The 27,448-nt window shown below is 43.3% G+C and overlaps 1 protein-coding gene across 14 annotated transcripts in view; it reads left to right on the top strand.

Moving 5' to 3' along the window:
* The window catches only part of TENM2 (teneurin transmembrane protein 2), a 1,545,179-nt gene that overhangs the window by 170,468 nt on the left and 1,347,263 nt on the right, over positions 1-27,448 (top strand). Inside the window, exon 1 of one of the 14 annotated variants that reach the window (XM_072145942.1) lies at positions 10,871-10,892. The exons of the other annotated variants lie outside the window; for them this stretch is intronic. The gene's annotated coding sequence lies outside the window, so the exon portion shown is untranslated. Of the gene's footprint in view, positions 1-10,870; positions 10,893-27,448 lie in introns of those variants that run through there. 14 annotated transcript variants of the gene reach the window in all.

Here is a 27,448-nt window from a genome sequence, read left to right as displayed (position 1 = left end):
AAAGGGACGATGTATGGAGGCAGCTATATGGACGACTTTTGGAGGTAGCAATGGAGACAACGTGTGGAGGCTGCTATGGAGACAATTTAATTTGGATAGTGCCTGTATGTGGCAGTCCCAAACATTTTTCAAACCAGAGGAGCAGGTAGGTGGCCCTCCAGTAAAATGGGATAGATTGAGTGCCTGTATGTGGCAGTCCCAAAAATGTTTCAAACCAGAGGAGCAGGTAGGTGGCCCTCCAGTAAAATGGAATAGATTGAGTGCCTGTATGTGGCAGTCCCAAAAATTGTTCAAACCAGAGGAGCAGGTAGGTGGCCCTGCAGTAAAATGGAATAGATTGAGTGCCTGTATGTGGCAGTCCCAAAAATTGTTCAAACCAGAGGAGCAGGTAGGTGGCCCTGCAGTAAAATGGAATAGATTGAGTGCCTGTATGTGGCAGTCCCAAAAATGTTTCAAACCAGAGGAGCAGGTAGGTGGCCCTCCAGTAAAATGGAATAGATTGAGTGCCTGTATGTGGCAGTCCCAAAAATTGTTCAAACCAGAGGAGCAGGTAGGTGGCCCTGCAGTAAAATGGAATAGATTGAGTGCCTGTATGTGGCAGTCCCAAAAATTTTTTAAAACAGAGGACCGGGTAGGTGGCCCTCCAGAAAAATGGAATAGATTGAGTGCCTGTATGTGGCACTCACAAAAATTGTTTCAAACAGAGGACCGGGTAGGTGGCCCTCCAGAAAAATTAAATGCATGAAGTACTATAGCAAGAGCCAGTGGGCCCTGTCAAAAAATAGCCATTTTCCTCTGCTTTACTGTACAAAGAGGAGGAGAAGGAGGAAAATGAGGAGGAGGAGGAGGAGTGGATCAATTATTCAGGTTGAGCTTCCTTCACCTGGTGGAGATTGGAAATTCTGAGAAATCCAGCCTTTATTCATTTTAATAAGCGTCAGCCTGTCAGCGCTGTCAGTCGACAGGCGTGTACGCTTATCGGTGATGATGCCACCAGCTGCACTGAAAACCCGCTCGGACAAGACGCTAGCGGCAGGGCAGGCAAGAACCTCCAAGGCGTACAGCGCCAGTTCGTGCCACATGTCCAGCTTTGAAACCCAGTAGTTGTAGGGAGCTGTGTGATCATTTAGGACGATGGTATGGTCAGCTACGTACTCCCTCACCATCTTTCTGTAAAGATCAGCCCTACTCTGCCGAGACTGGGGACAGGTGACAGTGTCTTGCTGGGGTGACATAAAGCTGGCAAAAGCCTTGTAAAGCGTACCCTTGCCAGTGCTGGACAAGCTGCCTGCTCGCCTACTCTCCCTCGCTACTTGTCCCGCAGAACTACGCACTCTGCCGCTAGCGCTGTCAGAAGGGAAATACTGTTTCAGCTTGTGCACCAGGGCCTGCTGGTATTCATGCATTCTCACACTCCTTTCCTCTCCAGGGATGAGAGTGGGAAGATTTTGCTTGTACCGTGGGTCCAGGAGAGTGAACACCCAGTAATCGGTGCTGGAATAAATTCTTTGAACGCGAGGGTCACGGGATAGGCAGCCTAGCATGAAATCTGCCATATGCGCCAGAGTACCAACGCGTAAGAATTCACTCCCCTCACTGGCCTGACTGTCCATTTCCTCCTCCTCCAACTCCTCCAACTCCTCTTCTTCTGCCCATACACGCTGAACAGTGAAGGACTCAACAATGGTCCCCTCTTGTGTCTCGCCAACATTCTCCTCCTCTTCCTCCTCATCCTCCTCCACCTCCACCTCCTCCGATATGCGCTGAGAAACAGACCTCAGGGTGCTTTGGCTATCAACAAGGGAATATTCTTCCCCCGTCTCTTGTGACGAGCGCAAAGCTTCCGACTTCATGCTGACCAGAGAGTTTTTCAACAGGCCAAGCAGCGGGATGGTGAGGCTGATGATGGCGGCATCGCCACTGACCATCTGTGTTGACTCCTCAAAGTTACTCAGCACCTGACAGATATCAGACATCCACGTCCACTCCTCATTGTAGACTTGAGGAAGCTGACTGACCTGACTACCAGTTCTGGTGGAAGTTGACATCTGGCAGTCTACAATCGCTCTGCGCTGCTGGTAAACTCTGGATAACATGGTCAGTGTTGAATTCCACCTCGTGGGCACGTCGCACAACAGTCGGTGAGCGGGCAGTTGGAGGCGGCGCTGCGCTGCCCTGAGAGTGGCAGCATCTGGGCTGGACTTCCTGAAATGCGCACAGATGCGGCGCACCTTCGTGAGCAAATCAGACAGATTGGGGTATGTCTTGAGGAAACGCTGCACTATCAGATTTAACACATGGGCCAGGCATGGCACATGTGTCAGTCTGCCGAGTTGCAGAGCCGCCACCAGGTTACGGCCGTTGTCACATACAACCATTCCCGGCTTGAGGTTCAGCGGTGCCAGCCACAGATCAGTCTGCGCCGTGATGCCCTGTAATAGCTCTTGGGCGGTGTGCCTTTTGTCGCCTAGGCTCAGCAGTTTGAGCACCGCCTGCTGTCGCTTAGCGACGGCACTGCTGCTGTGCCTAGAGCTACCGACTGATGGCGCCATGCCCACGGATGGTAGTTCGGAGGAGGAGGTGGAGGAGGGGTGGGAGGAGGAGGAGGCATAGTAGGCCTGAAACACCTGGACCGAGGTAGGCCCCGCAATCCTCGGCGTCGGCAGTATATGAGCAGCCCCAGGGTCAGACTCGGTCCCAGCCTCCACCAAGTTAACCCAATGTGCCGTCAGCGATATATAGTGGCCCTGCCCGGCAGCACTCGTCCACGTGTCCGTGGTCAGGTGGACCTTGTCAGAAACGGCGTTGGTCAGGGCACGGATGATGTTGTCTGACACGTGCTGGTGCAGGGCTGGGACGGCACATCGGGAAAAGTAGTGGCGGCTGGGGACCGAATACCGAGGGGCGGCCGCCGCCATGAGGTTGCGAAAGGCCTCGGTCTCTACTAGCCTATAGGGCAGCATCTCCAGGCTAAGCAATCTGGAGATGTGCACATTAAGGGCTTGGGCGTGCGGGTGGGTTGCACTATATTTGCGTTTCCGCTCCAGCGTCTGGGGTATGGAGAGCTGAACGCTGGTGGATGCTGTGGAGGATCGTGGAGGCGACGATGGGGTTTTTGTGCCAGGGTCCTGGGCAGGGGGCTGACTAGCAGCTGACACAGGGGAAGGAGCAGTGGTGTGCACGGCCGGAGGTGAACGGGCTTGTTGCCACTGAGTGGGGTGCTTAGCATTCATATGCCTGCGCATACTGGTGGTAGTTAAGCTAGTAGTGGTGGAACCCCTGCTGAGCCTGGTTTGGCAAATGTTGCACACCACAGTCCGTCGGTCATCCGGTGTTTCCTTAAAGAACCTCCACACTTCTGAAGATCTAGCCCTCGCCGCAAGAGCCCTCACCACGGGAGCTTCACTAGTTGACAGTGGCGCTGATGCACCAGCTCTGGCCCTGCCTCTCCGTCTGGCCCCACCACTGCCTCTTCCAACCTGTTCAGGTCGAGGACTCTCCTCCGTCTCAGAAGCACTGTGTTCACCCGGCCTCTCAACCCAGCTTGGGTCTGTCACCTCATCATCCTCCGATCCCTCAGTCTGCTCCCCCCTCGGACTTCCTGCCCTGACAACAACTTCCCCACTGTCTGACAACCGTGTCTCCTCATCGTCGGACACCTCTTTACACACTTCCACTACGTCAAGAAGGTCATCATCACCCACAGACTGTGACTGGTGGAAAACCTGGGCATCGGAAAATTGCTCAGCAGCAACCGGACAAGTGGTTTGTGACTGTGGGAAGGGTCCAGAAAACAGTTCCTCAGAGTATGCCGGTTCAAATGCCAAATTTTCCTGGGAGGGGGCAGACTGGGGGGGAGGAGGCTGAGGTGCAGGAGCTGGAGGAGTGGGGATTTCGGTGACATGGGTGGACTGCGTGGAAGACTGACTGGTGGTGGACAAATTGCTCGAAGCATTGTCAGCAATCCACGACATCACCTGTTCGCACTGTTCTGGCCTCAACAGTGCTCTACCACGAGTCCCAGTAACTTCAGACATGAACCTAGGGAGTGTAGCTCTGCGGCGTTCCCCTGCTCCCTCATCAGCAGGTGGTGTCTCACCCCGCCCAGGACCACGGCCTCTGACCCCTGCAGTAGTTGGACGCCCACGTCCCCGCCCTCGTCCTCTACCCCTAGCCCTCGGGTTAAACATTTTTAAAATGAGAGTTATAACTTTTTTTTTTTTTTTACTTCTTTTTGTTTTTTTTGGTGTTTTTTTGTGTTTTTTTTTTTTTTGTGTTTTTTGTTTTTTTTTGAGTTTTTAAAACCAAACAATCCTATCCTATTGCTATGGCTATTTTCTAGCCAAGTATCAAAGGAAGCACACTACTATGCCAGATGAGATGACACTGAGTTATTGCCTAATAGAAATCCAACCCCTACTGAATTTTGCCACTTCGGCCTTTGCTATGGATATGTGCGCCACTAAGCGCAGAACACAGCGGTCGCAAGTCTCACTACAAATTGCTCAGAATTGGCAAGTACATGCACTGCAGAAACTACAGCCACCAGCAGATCAACCAGAAATCAAATATATAGAACGCTACTGTAGGCTTCAAGAAGCTGTTTGTATTCTCCTATGGCTATTTTCTAGCCAAGTATCAAAGGAAGCACACTACTATGCCAGATGAGATGACACTGAGTTATTGCCTAATAGAAATCCAACCCCTACTGAATTTTGCCACTTCGGCCTTTGCTATGGATATGTGCGCCACTAAGCGCAGAACACAGCGGTCGCAAGTCTCACTACAAATTGCTCAGAATTGGCAAGTACATGCACTGCAGAAACTACAGCCACCAGCAGATCAACCAGAAATCAAATATATAGAACGCTACTGTAGGCTTCAAGAAGCTGTTTGTATTCTCCTATGGCTATTTTCTAGCCAAGTATCAAAGGAAGCACACTACTATGCCAGATGAGATGACACTGAGTTATTGCCTAATAGAAATCCAACCCCTACTGAATTTTGCCACTTCGGCCTTTGCTATGGATATGTGCGCCACTAAGCGCAGAACACAGCGGTCGCAAGTCTCACTACAAATTGCTCAGAATTGGCAAGTACATGCACTGCAGAAACTACAGCCACCAGCAGATCAACCAGAAATCAAATATATAGAACGCTACTGTAGGCTTCAAGAAGCTGTTTGTATTCTCCTATGGCTATTTTCTAGCCAAGTATCAAAGGAAGCACACTACTATGCCAGATGAGATGACACTGAGTTATTGCCTAATAGAAATCCAACCCCTACTGAATTTTGCCACTTCGGCCTTTGCTATGGATATGTGCGCCACTAAGCGCAGAACACAGCGGTCGCAAGTCTCACTACAAATTGCTCAGAATTGGCAAGTACATGCACTGCAGAAACTACAGCCACCAGCAGATCAACCAGAAATCAAATATATAGAACGCTACTGTAGGCTTCAAGAAGCTGTTTGTATTCTCCTATGGCTATTTTCTAGCCAAGTATCAAAGGAAGCACACTACTATGCCAGATGAGATGACACTGAGTTATTGCCTAATAGAAATCCAACCCCTACTGAATTTTCCCACTTCGGTCTTTGCTATGGATATGTGTGCCACTAAGAGCTAAACACAACGGTAGCAAGTCCCCCTGCTAATTCCTCACAAAATGGTAAAAGATGCAAATTAAAATAAAAAAAGTAGAACGTTATTGTAGCCCTAAGAAGGGCTGTTGGGTTCTTTGAGAATCACTCCTGCCTAACAGTAAGCTAATAGAACACCCTAACGCTTTCCCTGACCAGCAGCAGCTCTCTCCCTAGCGGCATCCAGAGACAGAATGATCCGAGCAGCGCGGCCAGCGGCTAGTCTATCCCAGGGTCACCTGATCTGGCCAGCCAACCACTGCTATCGACGTGTAAGGGTACCACGTCATGCTGGGTGGAGTGCAGAGTCTCCTGGCTTGTGATTGGCTCTGTTTCTGGCCGCCAAAAAGCAAAACGGCGGGAGCTGCCATTTTCTCGAGCGGGCGAAGTATTCGTCCGAGTAACGAGCAGTTTCGAGTACCCTAATGCTCGACCGAGCATCAAGCTCGGACGAGCATGTTCGCTCATCTCTACGTATCACCCCGACAAGTAAGCAGATGTGCAGAACATCTGTAATCTATTCTTCACTGTGTTTTTCACTGCGTTTTTCACTTAAATCATCCTGTGTTCACTGTTTTTATTCTATTCTTCACTGTTCTTCACATCTGCTAACTTGTCGGGAGATAATATACGCACGGAACAGTGAAGAATAGATTGCAGATGTTTGCATACATCTGCTAACTTATCAGGAGACATTCTTTTTCAATTAAATAACACATTTTATTCCCGAACCATGGTCCCTTTGAAAAATGCTCGGGTCTCCCATTGACTTCAATGGGGCTCGTTATTCGAGACGAGCACTCGAGCATCTGGAAAAGTTTGTCTCGAATAACGAGCACCCGAGCATTTTAGTGCTCGCTCATCTCTAGTTATTACTAAATTCACAAAACATGTCACATGCATGGCATATTATAGAGCAGCTGTTTTTTATTTTTTAAGTCAACTAACTAGACTCCTAAATAGTGTTGAGTGCATCTGAACAGCAAAGTTAGTGTTAGCATCCGCAAACCATTCTGGCACTGTATAAACTTTGTCTACCGGGAGAATTTAAATTGCTACACTACATGCGAGCACTGATCTTGGTGCTGCCCTTTGATCCTCTATGACCTCATCAGGAACGATGGCCTTTCCCAAAATGGTGACACGCAACACTGCTGGCATGTTAGTAATGGCGCAGTAGTTTTATTAATGCTGGTGACTTTGACAGCAGCATTTAGAGAGTTAACACACACAATTAGTTCCAGCAGGACAGGAATTTAATGGGTCCACTAATCACAGTTCCCAAACCCAGAATAAACAAATATTTGTACATATAAATAAGTTATATTACAATGCCGCCCCTAAAAATGAATAGCAATCTGCTCTGCCCCTCCTTCTCTAGGTACTAGAGAAAGTCTTGTTGTTTTTGCATAACCCTCCACGTGAAGGATTGATTTGTTTTTGAAGTGGAATACTTACAATGAGTGAAATTTTGTGTCAAACTTGTGAACTACATATGATATTGTATGCTGAATGTGGTATTAGGATGTGATTGTATTATACAGGAAAGGCTTGTCATGTAGGAATGCTTGGTCCTACTGCCAGGATGCCCACTAAAGCAAAGTGTAAAGAAGTGACTGCAGCATTTGTCATATTCTATAAGACTAAAAGATAATAAGGGAAAATATCATGACATAAAAGACAGGAAAAATTTGCAATTCCTGGCACACGCCGGGAATGGGGTTGCTTCTTTCCCTCTTGTCACCTCTAAACCACTTTTTTTGAAAAGTAGTCATTGGGTTGTAGGGAGAAGATTCCTGGTGTAGGTTAAAGTGCAGTCTATAAAAGGCCAGATCTGGCATAGAATTAATTCTGATGCATGAGGCGGGTCCGCTTAGTATATCCGACATGTCGTAAGCTGGCGAATATAAAAGCTGGTACACCAGCCTTAATAACCTTCCCCCATTGTGCTTATAATTATGTATTGTATTCGTGAGTAATATCTTTTATTTCAATATACACATCCCAAGGATAATATCATATGACAGAACTGTACATAGAGGATGACATAGGAAAATGTTTCCTTTCCTTTTCAATATCTGAATATATGAAGGAAGCAAAATGATTTTCTCTTGTCTTTATTTAGCTGTATCAAAAATATTATTGTCTACAGCTTTTATAGATTTGAAATGCATATCTAAAAATCTAGTTGCAGTGGTTGTATCCCTTTAAAAAGAATTACAGGTGTCTAACTTATTTAAGAGGAAGATTTTGGAAAATGGATAAAGTTGTCTAAATTATGAGCTGGTGTCAATCTTATAGGAAGTTTAGGACAGTAAGGAGCACAAGGCAAGGTATGATAAGTCATAGATCTTGCAGCTAACTTTTATCTCACATTCCAAGAGGAAAAATGTGACAGGTTGATGAGACATTATCGTTAACCTGTGAGTTTACTTCACATATTTACTGTAATAGTTGGGGTTTGCATGAACTGTTGAATTTTCTTTTTGCAGTGTCGGAAAAGCAGTAGGCTTTGTACTGTATTGTTACCAGTCATGACATTTGCTGTTACCGTTAAAAATAAAGACAGTAGAACTTACTTGTAAAGACAGAGCATTAAAAATACAGAAAAGTAAAGTTATGATATTTAACAATATCGTTAAAAAAGAAACTGATAATGTTGTCAAAAACTATTTCTGCCCATTGCTCTTTTTGTTTCCCTATTAAAGGGAGTCCATTAATTTTGATCCAGGGTTCCATAAAAGTTATTAAGGTAATGCAGCAGTCATATGGTTGAATAATTAGAAAATGGGGAAGTGATGATCCCCCCCATATCTATCAGGCAATGTTCTAATCTGTCGCTTAGAATTAAATAATATGAAAGACTCTGGGAACACATCAGGGACATACATTAGTAAAACCAGAGATCTACTTATTTACCCATTGATTATTTTTTATTTTTGAATTAATAATAATAATTCCTTTATCTATGTAGCGCTCACAGTTTCTGCAGAACTGCACAGAGCTTGCAAATCCCCTCCACTATCATTTTATATATTATTTATATTATTATTTTTCTCTCTCTGCCAATGAGGGTATTAGGGTTACCGGTATAATATGAATGTATTGTTTGTACAATATGCATGTCTTAACCACTTAATGACCAGAGTGATTACCTCTTTTCTTACCGTGCTAATTTTTCAGTTTTAGCAATGAACCTATTTAAATGGCACCTAATTAAAGACACAGACTATTTTTTTATGCAATTAGATTGTGCATACCATAATATATTTTTGATTATTGAAGGAAAAAAGGAGAAAATTACACATATTTCCATTTTTATACACTTTTTAAGAGTTTAAACAGGTTCAGAGACAAAATTGTTTTATAAACCATACCATTATACTTTGTAAACTGATATTATTTATATCATTTATTTTCTAGTTTGGCTTGGCACAAGAGGTGCTCATTAAGGATTTTGGAAGCTATTTCTATTTCTGTTTTTTAGCACAAAACTGCCATTACACATGTTGTAGTAAACCAAACATTTAAAACACCCTCAAAGTGCCCAATTTTGTAAAGGTTGCCACCCAATGGGGTTAATTTAGGAAATTGTGCTATCCTAGCGCTATGCAACTTTCAGTCCCATTGTCATCAAAGTTGTGTTTGATATTTTCATCTGATCTTCTTGCAGCGCATGCATGAAAAATATAATGCATGTTTTCCATTGAATTTCATAAGGTATATTTTAAGTTCATATACAGTACGTGTGAAATTGTTACTCAAAAAGTTTTTAAAAGTTTCAATTTGTATAATACATCTAGTTTTGGATGCAGTTTTATGCTGGGATTTCGCCGTGGCACAGGGAAGAGCTCAACCTTTGAATGCCAAAGCTTGAATTCTGCACCAGGACGTGCAGCAGTAAAATGGCATGCTGTGGGTCATAATTCCAGAAATGGTTTCCACAGTGTGTGTATTGGATTTTGATAAACCGCATATACTACATTGCTGCTGTATAAGGGATAAAACCCACAACCAAGGTTGTGTGATCCCTGTGCCACGACTCCAGGAATCATATTATTATCTGATGCATTTGTGCCCCAGCTTATCCTTAGAACAGTTTGGCACTTCTGCTTTGCATGGATGCAGAGACTAAGAGAATAAGTTATAACTAACAGTATGGACTGTTACTTTTTATGAAACTTTTTCTAAATTTTATTTACTTTACCAAATGTTTGCTGTGGACATTTTCCTCGCGATTAATTTGAATGGTGTCTGGGGTTTCTGAGTGTAAAATGCAGTGATTTTGCTATTTCACATTACAATGAATGACATGGAACTTATCTTCCTAAGGTAAAAAATCTGTAAGTCGTTTCTGATGCAGATTTTTTTCTCCAATGTCTGTATGTAATGTCTGTCACAAAAATGCAACTGTATGTGCTGAGGATTTGGTATGTGGCAAATCCACACGCAATGTGTGTAGACTGTTTTGCAAGAGTATTTTTTTGCAAAAATATGCCAATATTAAAGCAGAGGAAATCCCTTAAGCAGTTGGAGTTAAGTCACTGGGAAACCTTAGCGAAGTGATAGGGGGACCTTGGCAGCTCTAAGTCAGAGCTGGGATTCCCTGTGACATCAATAGGGGTGCAGTGTGACCTCACAAGTGTGTGAATCTTAATGAGCTTCTGTATGTATATACAGAAACTCACTTAAATGCCAGTCATGTAATGCATGTGATGTATACTGTGATGTATACATTTGTATAGTGGAAGGCAAGTGGTTATTTTTATGAATTTGCATATGTTTGTTGTATTTGCAACTCTATTGTGTTGTATGAACAATCAATAAAATGTAGAAATCAAACACTACCTGCAGCTTTTAATAGTTAGAAATGATTAATTGATACTACGATTAGCATTTATAGTAACTGCCTTACATATATTTAAATATTTATATTTATTTCCACAAATCAATAGTTCTTGGGATGTAAAACAACTTTACATATTATCTTTGTTACCTAAATTCAGCAGTTTCTTTGCTATCCTCCTCAGATTACCTCAGAGCTGCAATAGCCATTTCCCCTCCCCCTGCTGATAAGCCCTGGAAGCCGTAGTATAAACAAATCTACAAATTTTATGGACTCCTGGGAGGGTAGGAGCTGCTGCTCCCTGCTCACAGAGGAGGAGGTCATGTGACAGAGCTCTTTCTATGTATGTAGCAGAGCTGGATGTGTGCCAAGACAGTGGATAAAGAGGTCTCCTGCACGGAATAGTAGGTACAAGATCTCACCTGTTCCCTATCAGTTCCTTCATTCTGTTCTGCATCATTCTATTTTCAAATGTGTAATTACAAATAATAATTTTATAACGTCACTATAGCTATACAGTTATGCTTTAAAATATAATGATGGATTATTTGCAATAATAAATTATCCAGTATAGGTTATGGGAAAATTAAGGATTCTTAAAATAAACATTTGGACTTCTATTGCCTCATGTTTTGCAAAATGATCCTATAAAAATTAGTTTTAATGTAAGGATGCTAGATGCTAAAAGAGATCCTCCACTGAGCCTATTATTAGTGAATCTGTTTTGTGTAAAAATTCCCTAGTCGTCATTAACAAACAAGCACACAAACCTATTTTCTGACTTTTTATGCAAAAAAGAACTTTAGGATGGGGGGTAGTAGTTTTTCATGTAATTGTTGCAATATTTGTCCTTTTGGCCACAGACCCCATACCATGCATAGATTTCAATTCTAGTGCTGTGACAGTATTACTATGAGGTTGGAACCTCTTAGAATCTCCACCATGTTGCTTTTCATGTGTACTGGTGATTAAGTCCATTCTCTCTAGAAAGACTATGCAAAAAATGCATCATGAATGGAAAACAATTATCTTATGACTTTAACCACAACTGCAAGAAAAATCAAAATTGGAACGTATTATTGTTGTAATGATTACTATGAATTTCACAGTTAAATCATGTCCTTAGAATACATTCTGATTATTATTTGGTAATTCTTCATTTCCAAGTAATGGCTATATCAATAACCTGCTTATTGTATAACAATGCTTAATTCCCAGAATGAGTCCATTGACTGGTCAAAGTAAGAAACTTACTATAAAAATATTCTAAACTTTTGTATTGCATAGATGAACTCATAGGGGGAGAATGTGGACCCTCTGGACCACCGCGGGAGGTGGTACTAGCCGACCTGGGACTGGAGTCCAAGTGGAACCTTGTGTTCCGCCGCAAAGCGGGATGGACTTGCTGCAGCGGGTAACCACCAGGTTGTTCCACAGGTGCGACTAGCCCGCGGTGGCTGCCAAGGTAGTAATACAGGAGACAGTCTGTACATGGAGTGACAGGAGGAGAATAGCACTGAAAGGCACACCAGGACTCACGTCACGAATTGCAGGAGTTGGCACACAGGAACGCAGGACCTCTGGGACCGACTGGCACACAGGAACGCAGGACCACAGGAATGGACTGGCACACAGGAACGCAGGACCACAGGAACGGACTGGCACACAGGAACGCAGGACCACAGGAACGGACTGGCACACAGGAACGCAGGACCACAGGAACAGACTGGCACACAGGAACGCAGGAATCACAGGAGCTTTCGCTTCAGGGAAGTATGAAGATCTGGCAAGAGCAATAGGAAAATGCTAGAATTTAAATCAGGCCAGCGGCAATTATTGGCGCGCTGGCCCTTTAAACCTTAGCGAGCCGGCGCACGCGCCCTAGGAGACTGGGACGTGTGCGCCGAGCCACGGCAGCTGCGGAGGACGCCGCTGGAGCCGGGGGAGGTGAGTGCAACCAGCCACTGGAACATGGAGAGGCACGGGTGCATCTGCGATCCTAGACAGGGATCGCGGGACCACCCGTGACACATATTTTTATTAATCCTAGTTTAATAGTCTCATTTTTGCAACATTTGTGGTTTTTGCGACTTTTCACTGCTGGTGTTTTTTAAGTACACCTTGGTCTGCACCTTGCGCAGTGCCTTATGTATCTTATGTATTTTCCAGATGTTCCATGCAACTTTTCAATTATATATCACTTTGATTGCTTATTTTTGCGCAATTTTGCATCTAGTCCAGGGCAGGTGCAAAGGAAGGATTTTTTTTCATGGACCCTGTTTTAACATGTAAATTGGAATTGTTTCACATGCTTTAAATGTTCAAAATTTAGCATATTAACCTATATTTTTAAAATTAATATATTTTTGCATTTACATTTTTTTATTGGTTACTCCTAAGGGTAAGGTCACACATGGTGTTTCAGTTGCTTTACATTACAAGACATTAAAACAACTGAAGAGAGGTGATTTGCCTAATTACATTACTGTAAACATTTGGGTTTACAAAATGCTATGTAAAAACAATGTTAACATATAAGTTAACAATGCATTAACATGTGCGTTTAGTAAATGCTAATTTTAACAGTAATGTAATAAGGCAAATCACCTGTGCTCAGCTGTTTTAATGTCTTTTCAAAACACAATGAAAAGGCAACTAAAACGCAAAGTGTAACCTCACCCTTAACACCTTGTATTGTTCCCTTATAAAGAATGGCTGGACCATTATGCAATCTCTTTTTACCTCTTCTGTCAACCCCCTCATTCTCATAGTCTATAAGCTCGTGTCACCCCTCATCCTCAGACTGTAAGCTCTTGTGAACAGGGCCCTCACGCCTATTGTTCCATATGACTTTTTGTACTGTGTAATGTAATATTACATTTGTATATGTCCCCTATGATTTGTAAAGTGCTACGGAATTTGATGGTGCTATATGAAGATTATTATTATAATTAATTATTATTATTATTAGAGTTCATAAAAATGCAGGACACAGCCTCAAATCCAAAATGTACAGTATTTCCACTCCTGCATATAACCCCCTCACTGGCTTGTGTCTATGTGGATTTGAGACATTTGCAACAAAAAGTCTCAAAAAGAAGCCAAAATGTGCGCCTGCCAGGAAAGGAAAAACAAAACATTTAACACAAGAAAAACTACATGATACACAAGAAGCAAAAAAGACAAAAGTCTCAATTAAACACCAATGGAATACCAAAGAAAAAAAACTAAGATACTTGTCCTCCATAGACTAATATAAAGAAAATGTAGATTTGTACAGAACAAGTCATAAACCTGTTGGACATAAAAGGGTTTCGCTAATGGCATAAAAATACAATGCTCAAATCATTATAGATACCTGCTGAGCAAGCGAGCAAATGGAGAAACAGAAAGCAAGGGGAAAATATATTTACTTATTTTTTTGCTACTGGTTTTTAATAACAAAAAAAAATTGCAATAACACCTTGCATTTCTACTTCTGATTGACTAAATAATGACCCAGCTGGGGAGTTTTATAACCTATTATAGCCAATCCTTGCATGTATTATTTCCTAAATGCTACACTTAGCATTAGAGGTGCTTTCAGTTAGACATATGCTAGAATGTAATTTATAAGTTCTTATTGCCTTCAAATGTCATAATCATATTCTTTTTCTCCTTCTCTGTCTGTATTATGGATCAATGTGAAAGTAGTACTGAATGGTTAAATTAAATATTTGAAATGTTAGATTCCATGCAGACTTATTGAAAAGAAATAATGTACGGTCAAAGTTAAAAACTTTTGAAAATCAGAGTTTTGTAGCTATTTCTTTAACTGATATATAAGATATGGGTTAACGAGCAACTATAACAAACACTTTCAAGCTTCGTTTATATAACAGCCGGCCATTAAAAACAAGAAAACTGTCTATTCTGATTGTGTAAATATATTCTCCAGACCTAAATTGTGTTAATAACTTCCTAGTTTTATAAAAAAAAAAAAAAGCTATGTATTTGACTAAAGACAGACATCTATAGGGAACATGACCCGCTTAAGGTCATGTAAATTTGCATAGAATGACAATGTTAATTATGCACCAACAGTGTGACAAGGCCAAATAAATTAGGAAGGTCAAGTTTAGACCTAGTAAAAAGTACAACATGTTCTTCATTTAAGAGGAGAAACATTTTTGGAAATAGGTACTGCAGCTGACAGATTTTTTTTAAATTGGAAAATCTTGCATTGGTGTGGGCACCAGTGTAAAAAAATGTATATGTTTTAATAATCATTTCAAACAATTATTTAATTATAGATAAAAATACTGGAGAAGCAAATGGAGATCCTATAATGTTATGCTTTAAAAGTGGTATAAAATAATCTTTATATTGTAGATAGGAAGTATTTCCACTTTGATTAAAATAATAGACCATTAACCCCTTAAGGACGCAGGGTTTTTTCGCTCATTTCTCGCACTCCACCTTCAAAAATCCATAACTTTTTCATTTTTACGTGTACAGACCTGTGTGAGGGCTTATTTTGTGCATAACAAATTTTACTTTCCCGTAATGTTATTTATTTTAACATGCCGTGTACTGCGAAGCTGAAAAAAATTCCAAATGTGGAAAAATTTTTAAAAAGTCACGTTCTTGTGGGCTCAGTTTTTACGACTTTCACTCTTCGCTCCAAATAACACGCCTACTTTATTCTTTGGTTCGGTGCGATCGCGGTGATACCAAATTTGTATAGATTTTATTGTGTTTTAATACATTTTCAAAAATTAAACAAATGTGTACAAAAAAGAAAAAAAGATTTTGTCATATTCTAAAGCTAATAACTTTTTCATACTTTGGTGCAAGTAGCTGTGTGAAGTGTCATTTTTTGCAAAATGAGCCGACGTTTGCATTGCTACCATTTTGAGGTCTGTGCGACATTTTGATAATTTTTTATTCCATTTTTTTATGTGACGTAAAAAGGTGTAAAAGTCACATTTCGGACATTTGGGCGCCATTTCCCGTCTCGGAGGTCACCTACGGCCCTAACCGTTTTTATATTTTGATAGATCGGGCATTTTTGGACGTGGCGATACCTAATGTGTCTGTGATTTTTAGGTTTTATATCAGTTCTAGCGAAAGGGGGGTGATTTGAATTTTTAATATATTTTTTTTTTTTTCTTTTTTAAACCTTTTTTTTTTCCTTTTTTTTTTTCCACTATTTCTTAGACCATCTAGCCTAGATGGTCAGATGGTCAGATCGTTCCTACCATATACTGCAATAATTCTGTATTGCAATATATAGCATTTTTGCAGCTCATTCATTACAATGAGCCACTGGCTCATTGTAACGAATCTGCAGAAGCCAGATAGCGTCGGGTCAAACGAAGACCCGAGACTACCATGGCAACCGATTGCCGCCCCCCGATGACGTTCGGGGGCGCGGCGATCGTAATAAATATGGCGGCGCCCGTGTGACCTTGCCGGCGGCAATGAAAGGGTTAATAGCCGCCATCGGTGCAAGCACCGACCGCGGTTATTAGCGGTGGGGGTTTGCTGCAATATGCAACAACCCCCACCTTTGTATGAAGAGGACTCAGCCCGTGAGCCCTCTGCATACACTCCCTATACCTCTGCGCCGTAGAGCTACGGCGCGGAGCGTTAAGGGGTTAACAGCACAGAATGTACATTTTTAATCAAGATTTCTGTTTGCAAAAACATTTAACCATGCAGTCATATTTTATCACTCTGTTGTATTGTTTTCCTTTTATTCCTTTGAGAAATTTAACTGAACATTAAAGAGAACGTGCCAACAGGAGGTTATTATGGTGGACTCTTTGTACATGGGTACAAAGAAAAATATCTTGGGTTATGGAGAAAAACATTTGCTTAATTCTTAGTTTGGACTTGATGGACTTGCGTCTTTTTTCAACCTTATAAACTATACTATGATAATATTAAACTACAGACAAAAATAACTCCATTTACTTTTCCAGAGAATATTATTAGGGGTAGGAGATGCCACACACTTCCTTGCTGGCAATGGTTGTGTGTAACTGCTACATCATTAACCACTCCCTCAGGAAGATGGGGATTGAGAATTACACTAGCTGTATGAGGAGAAATGCACCGTTCTGCTCATCCCTCCCAAAGGAATTCTCTTCCAAAGGCTTAGCAGTGTAAGTGACAGCGGCTTGACTGTAAACTGCAGCTCTCCCACCACCATGACTGAAAAAGAGTCATCAGTAGAACATGTATAAAGACACGTAAAATGTACTGTGTGAGGTTTGTGAAAGGGGGTCGGGTGGTCACTGATGACCGTTTTTTTTTTTACAATTAAGGGGAATGTCTCTACACAGTCTGATGGTGTCCAACCAGTTATAAGAGTTTCAGACTGTAAGACAAATCTTTTTTTGATAAAAAAAAATTATGTTAATGCTCAATTGTCAATTTGATCATACATACCTTTCAAGGAGGAATAACAAAGGAACATCAAAATGTTAAGATGATATTATTTTAAATCATTACTTTATGCAGAATTTTTATGTATTGTGAGAAAGTGAGAGGTGTTGTGTGGGAAAACCGCTATCTGTCTTACAGGCAGATGAAATGCTGGTGGTAAAAGCCCTGGGTTTGTCTGCAGTAACCCAAGGGTTAATGCAGACATGATAAGCAGGAATAGTCTGTTTTGTCTGTGTTGGCCTAGCTAACACAGACACATTGGTAATGTCCATACTGGGCCTGCTTATTATGGAGTAGGGGTAGGCTGGTAGTGGGACTCCTACTCCACCCGGGCTTCGGTCCTGGGCTTTTGTATAGCCCACAGGTGCAGGTCACAGGCCTCGTTAGGGCCTGATTTAGTCTGCAGGCCAGAAGCAGTAGGAGAGGCCCTACCTGGAGAGCTGAAAGGGAGATTGCATTCTCACAGCAAAGGTAACTGAGGGTCTCCTGTCTTGCTGCTGGCCAAGAGCGTGTGCCAGGCAGCCTGGTACCCGGATAGCTAGGGTCCTCAAAATGTATTAGACAGCGCCTAGCCGGGCAGGAATTACTTTTATAATGTTTTTGCATGTGCCTAAGCCAAGGCTGAATTTGTGTTCTGTTTTGCAAGTGTGAATAAACACTTAAGTTGGACTCTTAAACCTGCGTGTGTCACTGCTTCCTGCACTGCTACCTGTCAACTACCAGAGCAATTCCCCACATATGGTGGATTGGAGCGGGCAAAGTGCAGTGAAGTATACACTAGTGCATGTCCTGGAAGTTGACAGCACTGAAGCTGCAAGCCACAGCCATGGAGGAGTTAATCAAGCAGCTTGTCCAGTCCAACGTGCAGCAGCAAGAGACAAACAGATTGCTGCTCCAGCAGATAACAGCCCTGACCGCTGCTCAGCAAAGGACTGTCCCAGCAATGACGGTGAAGGACGCCAGGAAAGAGGTCCGCAAAGCTATGACCAAGATGACCGCCGAGGATGATGTGGAGGCCTATCTGACAGGCTTTGAGAGGGTGGCCACCCGAGAGAGGTTGCCACAGCAACACTGGGCAGAGGTGTTGGCCCCCTTCCTCGTCGCTGATCCCCAGCAGGCATACTACGACCTGAGCGAGGAGTATGCCCGGGACTACTCCAAGGTAAAGGCAGAGATCTTGGCCCGACTAGGAGTGGATCAGCATCTACGCGCTCAAAGAGTGAATAGCTGGAGATACCAGGAGGCACTACCACCGAGGGGGCAGATGCACCAACTTGTTCACTTGGTCCGCAAGTGGCTTCAGCCGGAGACCTCAACCCCAGCCCAGATGGTCGAGAAGGTTGTTTTGGACCGTTTCCTGAGGGCCTTGCCGGGTGAGATCCAACAATGGGTGGGACACGGGGACCCGTCTGATGCCGATGCGCTGGTGGGGTTGGTGGAGAGGTTTTATGCCACTCAGGCCCTAACAAAGAAAGCCCCTTATACCAAGACAGGCCTTAAGGCACGGAAGGTCTTGTCACCCACAAATTCCCGGGGCAGGACAACGCCCAATGTCCGGGAAGTACCCCAGGGGAGGAGGAGGGGGGAGGCTCCCACCTGTTGGACCTGCCATGAGCCAGGTCATATTGCAGCCCATTGCCCCAATTCCTCAGAGCCCATGGACTGCAGTTCCGCCAGAAGGGTTTCTCTCTATGCTGCCCCTGTCTACACAGCTACTAGCCCCGACTCTGCTGATGAGCGCCACCTGTGCCGGGTGACTGTGGCAGGGCATCCAGCGTTGGCCCTGCTGGACTCAGGCAGTCGGGTGACCTTGATTAATGGGTCCCTCACAGACCCCAAGGCGGTCACAGGGCGCACAATTGGAGTCCTGTGCATCCATGGGGACGTAAAGGACTACCCCACCACAGTTATTAACTTCCAGACCTCTTGTGGAGAGACACTACATGAGGCAGCGGTTGTCAAGAACTTGCCCCATGACCTTATCTTGGGACGGGACTTCCCCATGTTCTGGACTCTATGGCGGGGAAACCAAGAGTTGGGGGGTTGTTCTCCTGTGTTGTCTGGTCAGATCTCTGAAGCCGAGCCTGATGACCCAGACTCTGGAGTTCCTGCCGTAGGGGTGACCGCCACAGAAGATGGAAGTGTAATGTTTCCCCTAGATGTTATGGCAGGCGAAACTGAGGAGGTAGTGACAGGACCGCAGTTGTCTGATTTGGAGGTATCCCGTGACAACTTTGGTACTGCCCAACTCCAGGACCCCACTCTGGTCCGCGCCAGAGAAAATGTGGTAGAAATTAATGGCGTACCTCAGCACCCAGGTGCGGATAAGTTGTTCCCTCGTGTGGTGGTAAATCAGGAGTTATTGTACCGCATTGATAAGGTCCACGGTGAAACCCGGGAGCAGTTAATGGTACCTCAGCCATATCGTCAGATGGTGTTAGACCTTGCACATAAGCATGTGATGGGAGGGCACCTAGGTACCACAAAAACTCTGGAACGCATCTTGCAGCGTTTTTACTGGCCAGTAGTATATGATAGGGTAAAAAGGTATTGTGAAACTTGCCCTGATTGTCAATTGCATGCTCCCATGGTACACTTTCGAAGTCCGTTGGTACCTCTGCCATTATTGAGGTACCCTTTGAAAGGGTCGCCATGGATTTGGTCGGTCCTTTAGTTAAATCTGCTCGGAGGCATCAGCATATCCTGGTAGTCATGGACTATGCTACCCGATATCCTGAGGCCATCCCACTGCGGCACACCTCTGCAAAACTAATTGCTAAAGAGTTGTTTGCCATGTTCTGCCGGGTGGGACTTCCCAAGGAGATCCTCACAGATCAGGGGACTCCTTTTATGTCAAAAGTCACCAAGGAGCTATGTCGGCTCTTTAATATTAAACAGTTACGCACCTCTGTGTACCATCCTCAGACGGATGGATTGGTAGAACGGTTCAACAAAACTTTAAAGAGTATGCTAAAAAAGGTGGTAAACAAGGATGGGAAGGACTGGGATGTACTATTGCCAAATTTAATGTTCGCCATCCGAGAGGTCCCACAAGCCTCTACTGGGTTCTCACCGTTTGAGTTAGTGTATGGCAGACATCCCAGGGGTCTCCTGGACATAGCCAAGGAGACATGGGAACAAGAGCCCACCCCCCACAAAAGTGTAATAGACCATATCGCAGATATGCAGGACAGGGTGGCAGCCGTCATGCCCATTGTCAAAGAGCATATGGAGGAGGCACAAAGAACTCAAAGCCGGGTTTATAACAGGTCAGCAAAAGTAAGGAGCTTTAGTCCCGGTGATCGTGTGTTGGTGCTAGTCCCCACTGTAGAAAGTAAGTTTCTCGCTAAATGGCAAGGACCGTATGAGGTTATAGAAAAAATAGGAGAGGTGAACTACAGGATACGTCAGCCCGGACGGAGAAAACCCGAGCAGACTTATCATGTAAATCTGTTGAAGGCCTGGAAAGACAGAGAGAGTCTGCATACAGAGATGGTTCTGGCTAGTCCACCTCCTGCGATACCCTCACAGGCTGCAGATAAGCCTGTGCCGGAGGCAGAACTGCGAATAGCCGATACCCTTACCAAAGAGCAACAGCGAGAAATACAGATGTGTTCTCAGAGTTGCCAGGCTACACATCTGTAATTAAACATGACATTGTCACTGAGCCAGGGGTAAGGGTAAGATTAAGGCCGTACAGAGTCCCTGAAGCTCGTAGACAAGCCATATCAGAGGAGGTACAGAAGATGCTGAAGCTAGGGGTTATTGAGGAGTCCAAAAGTGAGTGGGCCAGTCCAATTGTTCTAATTCCCAAACCGGATGGGACGTTGCGATTTTGCAACGATTTTAGAAAATTGAATGCCTATCCCATGCCCCGGGTGGACGAGCTTATTGAGAGACTAGGGGGTGCTCGGTACTTCACCACCCTGGATCTAACTAAAGGATATTGGCAGGTACCCCTGACAGATAGGGCTAAAGAAAAGACAGCCTTTATCACCCCTGAGGGCCTTTTTCACTATGTTGTATTACCGTTTGGGCTTCATGGGGCCCCCGCTACCTTTCAACGGTTAATGGACATAGTGTTAAAGCCACATAGGAGATACGCCTCCGCCTATCTAGATGACATTATCATCTACCGCCAAGACTGGGCGAGTCACTTGGCCAAGGTACAGGCCGTAGTGAACTCTCTAAGGGCAGCGGGCCTGACTGCAAACCCCAAGAAGTGTGCGCTGGGAATGGAGGAGACACACTATTTGGGGTATGTGATCGGTCGAGGTATAATTAAACCTCAGATCAACAAGATTGACGCTATACAGGGTTGGCCTCAACCAGTGAGCACAAAGCAAGTCAGGGCATTCCTGGGCATTGTAGGGTACTACAGACGGTTTATACCAAACTTTGCCACCATGTCCGCTCCCCTGACAGACCTGCTGAAGGGTAAAAGGCCTGTCATGGTGCGGTGGAATGAACAAGCAGAAGGTGCTTTTCAGGCATTGAAGTCTGCGTTGTGTGGATCTCCCATCCTCATTGCGCCAAACTTCAAGAAAGAGTTTATTGTGCAGACGGATGCGTCAGATGTAGGACTGGGAGCTGTCCTGTCTCAGGAGGTGAATGGCGAGGAACACTCCATTACTTACCTGAGCAGGAAGCTCACGCCAGCTGAAAAAAATTACAGTATCGTAGAGAAGGAATGTCTGGCGATAAAGTGGGCATTAGAGTCCCTACGGTACTACTTGCTGGGACGACAGTTCCGTCTCATAACTGACCACTCTCCTCTCACGTGGATGAGTAGAACTAAGGAGAAGAATGCCAGGGTCACTAGGTGGTTCTTGTCCCTCCAAAATTTCAGTTTCATGGTGGAGCACAGAGCCGGGAAGCTACAGGGCAATGCGGATGCCTTGTCCCGAACGCATTGCTTAATGTCAGGAGTTCGCCCCGGTGGGTCTGAACTGAGGGGGAGGGTATGTGAGAAAGTGAGAGGTGTTGTGTGGGAAAACCGCTATCTGTCTTACAGGCAGATGAAATGCTGGTGGTAAAAGCCCTGGGTTTGTCTGCAGTAACCCAAGGGTTAATGCAGACATGATAAGCAGGAATAGTCTGTTTTGTCTGTGTTGGCCTAGCTAACACAGACACATTGGTAATGTCCGTACTGGGCCTGCTTATTATGGAGTAGGGGTAGGCTGGTAGTGGGACTCCTACTCCACCCGGGCTTCGGTCCTGGGCTTTTGTATAGCCCACAGGTGCAGGTCACAGGCCTCGTTAGGGCCTGATTTAGTCTGCAGGCCAGAAGCAGTAGGAGAGGCCCTACCTGGAGAGCTGAAAGGGAGATTGCATTCTCACAGCAAAGGTAACTGAGGGTCTCCTGTCTTGCTGCTGGCCAAGAGCGTGTGCCAGGCAGCCTGGTACCCGGATAGCTAGGGTCCTCAAAATGTATTAGACAGCGCCTAGCCGGGCAGGAATTACTTTTATAATGTTTTTGCATGTGCCTAAGCCAAGGCTGAATTTGTGTTCTGTTTTGCAAGTGTGAATAAACACTTAAGTTGGACTTTTAAACCTGCGTGTGTCACTGCTTCCTGCACTGCTACCTGTCAACTACCAGAGCAATTCCCCACAGTGTGTATATATATATATATATATATATATATATATATATATATATATAATATGCAACACCCCTGCCAATGCAAGGCAGAGGGGTTGTTACAAATACACCCCACCATGTAGCTTACAGCCTTTGTAGGATCTGATCAACCCCACAGCAGGTCACTACATAACACAGGGGAACAATGCAGCGGTAGAGTCTGCCTGGTAAGGCAGGAGTTCATTCTTTATGTGATGTAATCTGTGTTCACCAATCACATGTGTTATATATTGAATCTGTGAGCTGGAATGCGATTGGAGGAGGAACCACCACCTGACCAGTGGGAGTAATAAAACCTCTGGTCAGGAAAGTTCTAGAGCTCAGTCAGACCAAGGAGTCTGAACAGACTAGTTAGTGTCAGTCAGTCAGTGCAGTCAGACAGACCAGATCAGACCAGTTGGTCAGAGTGTAGCCAGAGCTCAGCTCACTGCCTGAGAAGCTCTGCAGAGTTAGTTAGTGAGAGAAAGGGTTATCACCCTACCTTCAAGGGTGATATCTGAAGCAACAAAGGACAAGCTGAAGCATCCTACTAGGACACAGCTTCCTCCCAGCCTGCCCTTGCATCCAGGCTGAATATCCATTCCTGTGGTTCCATCTCCAACTGCAGCCCCAGCTTTCTACCTTTTGTCAAGGCACGTTACCTACCGCCAGCCACTCAGGTATTCCGGGTCCCGGCTGTCTCCAGGCCCCAAGAAAAGGCTAGGCCCCAGTGGGGGATGTTGCATAAATATATATATACAAAAACAAAACTGTTCCTTTGCAACATGTGAAGTAAATGTATGACATGTTTTACAGGATATTATGAAGCAATACAAAAGCAAATTTCAATTTCAGACAACAGTGACACATCCATGTCAGTATTATCCTCTGTCTGTGGTATGCTGCTGAGGAGGTACCGATTGTACTGTTGTACATTATGAACACAGGTTTAGCTGGCTATGTTGTTTGTCTTGATTAAGTACCACAGCCAGCTCTTTCCTCCGGGCTTATCTCTAGTTCATAATCCACTGTGACTCACAGTTCCTCATATTACTCATCTGCTCCCTGTGTTGTCTGGATCTCAGAGTTCTGGCAAAATCACTATTGAGATTGGGGCTCTTTGATCACCTAAAAGTCCTGCCTACTCTTCCTAGGTTGCTGTCTATGAAATTCTTTTCAGTTGGCCCCGTACTTTGCTTGTTACTCTGATCATTGTTTTTTATAATATTCTAACTTTGGCTTTTGTTCAAACTACTCTACCATTTTATGAATTAGTCTTTTTTTCCTCTCTTTGTTGTGACCTGCCTCAGGTGACTATTCTCATATTTTGTACAGTTTTGTCTTTCTCTTTCTGATTTGCACTTTGTTAAAGGGAGCGATCATTGATCAGTTACTGCTCACTGCCTAGGGTGGATCCATTAAGGAAGTAGATCAAGATTGGTGGTTTCAGATTTAGGGCTCACTACATTACTGCATTGCAACAGGTAGGTTAACCTTAGCTGAACATCATATGATCAGGCTGTTTTTTCTCTTGAACCTCCCAACAGGCTTTCAAGCTAGAATCATAATCTATAGTCTGTAGAGGTGTTTTATCACTGGTTTTGTCTGGCATTTTTGGCATAAAAAAAGTCTCAAAAAAAGTGGCATTGAGGTTTTTTGGGACCTTTTACTGCTAAAATGTGTCACAGGGCTATTTCTGCCACTTCATTATTCTGGCGTAAACATAGATCTACTGCAATGCCGTGCAGCACTGTGTCAAGACAGATCCTTGACCATAAAAAGTCCTCCTTTATGGTCCAATCAGTAAATACCCATTGAAACCTATTTTGAAGCCCAAGCATATAGTTAAGATTTTCAATAAAATGTTATGCTGGATATTAGCAAACCCTCCGTTGCTGCAACCACAAAACAAATATTGTTGCAGTGTCACATGACTTTCTTGTTTTTATAAGTTTCGAGGAGCTCTCACAGATTTATAGATGGAAGCAGATGGGCCAAATACCAGGGTTGTTTGATGGTTTGGGGGAAGTTGTTAGATTTAGTTTTCTTCTTATTTAGAAAAATTAGTAAATCAGTAATGGAATATTTTAAAAAGAATAAAACATCTTTATTTTAGGACTACAAATTAGAACGTCCAGAGCTAACAAACAATTATGAGAATTGCCCCCAATAGGGACAGGGCCACACTTGTGACCACTTAATGCCAAGTTGAAGGTCCTATCCTACAAAATGGCCTAACAGGAGATGTGGTGAATGTGTTACAGTGAACATGGAGTGAGAAAGTTGTCAGCAGGGAGACAGTGTGCAACACAAGTAGATTAATCAGAGAGTAAGCTGCTGATATTGATAGAAATCTAACCAACATTTGCGTGAATCGAGCCATGAGCTGTCCAGTTATCTCATCCAATGTCTCCCGTACTCATTATTCTGCTCACACTATCAGGGTCATGCAATTTTATTTTATTAACCAGCCCAGTCCAGTTAAGTGTGCTCTGGAGACAACTTACCCAATTTTTGAACTGCAAACATGACTGCATATGAAGGGTTTGATAGAAAAAAACAGAGGACTTTATTTTTACAGATACCCCTCTCTCCTGTCAGCCTGAGTGTCTGTCTCATCTATGGGAAGCGACAACACCATCTTTGTTTAAGTTAATTTGTGATTACTTCATTTTTATCAGGCTTTCTCTGTGCATTAGCACTTGTTAATGTGTATAACATTCCTAATGTATTATTTTCAATAGTTTGGATAGGATATTAAGCATTCTTACTCACAGGTTTCTGTCATTTCTCAAGATTTATGGAGCCCTATGTATAAAACAGCCAGCTTGCTGGCATATCATTATGACTCAGCCAAGGGGCCAGCAGATGGTACTTCAACTTGAAAATAAGTGTGATGCCAAAAGCTAAACTCTAAATACACGTAAATTATATGCCTTTATTTAAAATAAAATATTTCAAATAAAAAAGGCAGCATATCAATGCTCATATTGTTCAAAAATAAAAGTATTTAAAATGTGAACCATGTGAAGTCTTCCAACTTGTAGTTATCAAGCCTATTAGGTGCAATACAATTGGAATTATTACCAGGTTCTAAATGTAAGTGGGATAATTGTATTAAAGGGAAGTGTAACTATTAGTACAAAGTGTCACATTTTAAGGCAGGGAATCATGTTGTTGTCCCATCAGCAGGCTCTGCAGCTGGAAGCAGTAGTCAAAGCCACTGCTGATTTTCACTCTCAATGGTAATCATGGTTGTATTATTAACTTCTGGACTCTGCAGCTACATGGATTCAACTAATTCCAACTCTATTTTCTGTTTATTTTCCATTTGTTTATGATTGGCCTCTGCCATAAATTATATAACCTATGGGATATATAGGTTCCTAGTCAAATTAGAATTTAAATTTTGAAATTGAAAGACTATCAATAACCCTTTTTGTACTTACCCTGATAAAGATTCTTTTTAGTGGTCGACCCCTTTGGTGAATGGCTGTTACTTTGGATGACCCTATATTGTGCTCCTTTAGGTTTATGATGCCTAAGGTATTTGTAGTACAAAAGAGGTACCATACTCTCAGTAAGGAGTGGTGATGTTTGTGGGATTCTTACTCCAATAGTAGAAGATACTTTTTCACATGAAATAAAAATAGAAATGTGTGCAACGTACAAAATATGGGTCTGACTGACATATCTAGCATAGTTTAGGGATACATAGTCTAAATGTGTTTCTACTATTTTTTGGCTTAGTTTATGGAAGAAAAATGTTGACAAACCGTATCCAATTTACATAATTTTAGTGCAAAAACCTTTTTAAAGTGACAAAGTTCTTTGACTGTACAAGCTGTGAATGGGTCTTCAAATGCAAATAAGAGTTGCATTACACTACAACAGAGTTGTGCAGTAAACTGATGGAAATGTATACCTTATTATGACAATAAAGACATTTTGGGAGATTTAGCAGAATTGTCTAAGGTAAAACTATTTCAGTTGCCCATGGAAAATAATCAGAGCAAAGCTTTCATTTTATGAACAGCTGGGGGAAAATGAAAGCTGAGCTCTGATTGGTTGACATTGGCCACTAGAACAGTTCTGCTCAGACACTTCTGATAAATCTCCCCATTGATAAAATGTCATGCACCATTACTATTGTCACTTGCCATTTTTCTTTATGAAAACCTGATAAACATTGGGGTTTTGACCTATTAACCCCTTCCCGAAGCGCCCTGGTTCCCGGTGCATGGAGAGGGCTCGCGGGCTGAAGCAAAGTTTTACCGGTATATCGCAGCAAAGGCTTACCGGTAACGGCCGTGATCGGTGCTAGCACCGATCGTGGGTGCTTCCACGCCGATCGCTGCCGGCAATGCTCCCGGCGGCTTCAAAAAGATGGTGGCGCATGGGCTCACAAAGGCCCGAAGCTGTCTCGTTTTAACCCATTCATTACAATGTGCTATCAGTATATGGTAGGATCGATCAGACAACCTAGGGTTAAAGTACCCTGGAGAGTCTGAAAAATAGTAAAAGTAAAAATAAAAAAAAGTTAAAAAAAAAAATTATAATAAAAAAACTAAAAATTCAAATCACCCCCCTTTCCCTAGAACTGATATAAATATTAATAAACAGTAAAAATCATAAACACATTCGGTATTGCCGCATCCGAAAATGCCCTATCTATCAAAATATAAAAACATTTTTTCACTGCGCTTAACCCCGTAACGGAAAATAGCGTCCAAATTCGAAAATGGCATTTATTTGCCATTTTGAAAAATATAAAAAAATTAATAAAAAGTGATCAAAAGGTCGCACAGTCCTAAGAATTATAGCAATGAAAATGCCATCAAAAGTCGCAAAAAAATTACACCACCCACAGCTCCAAACACCAAAGTATGAAAAAGTTATTGGCGCCAG

This window comes from Engystomops pustulosus, chromosome 4 (genome assembly GCF_040894005.1).
Source record: "Engystomops pustulosus chromosome 4, aEngPut4.maternal, whole genome shotgun sequence".
Lineage (NCBI taxonomy): Eukaryota > Metazoa > Chordata > Amphibia > Anura > Leptodactylidae > Engystomops > Engystomops pustulosus.
The sequence above is the reverse complement of the archived record's forward strand: the minus strand, read 5'-3'. Positions and strand labels throughout refer to the sequence as shown.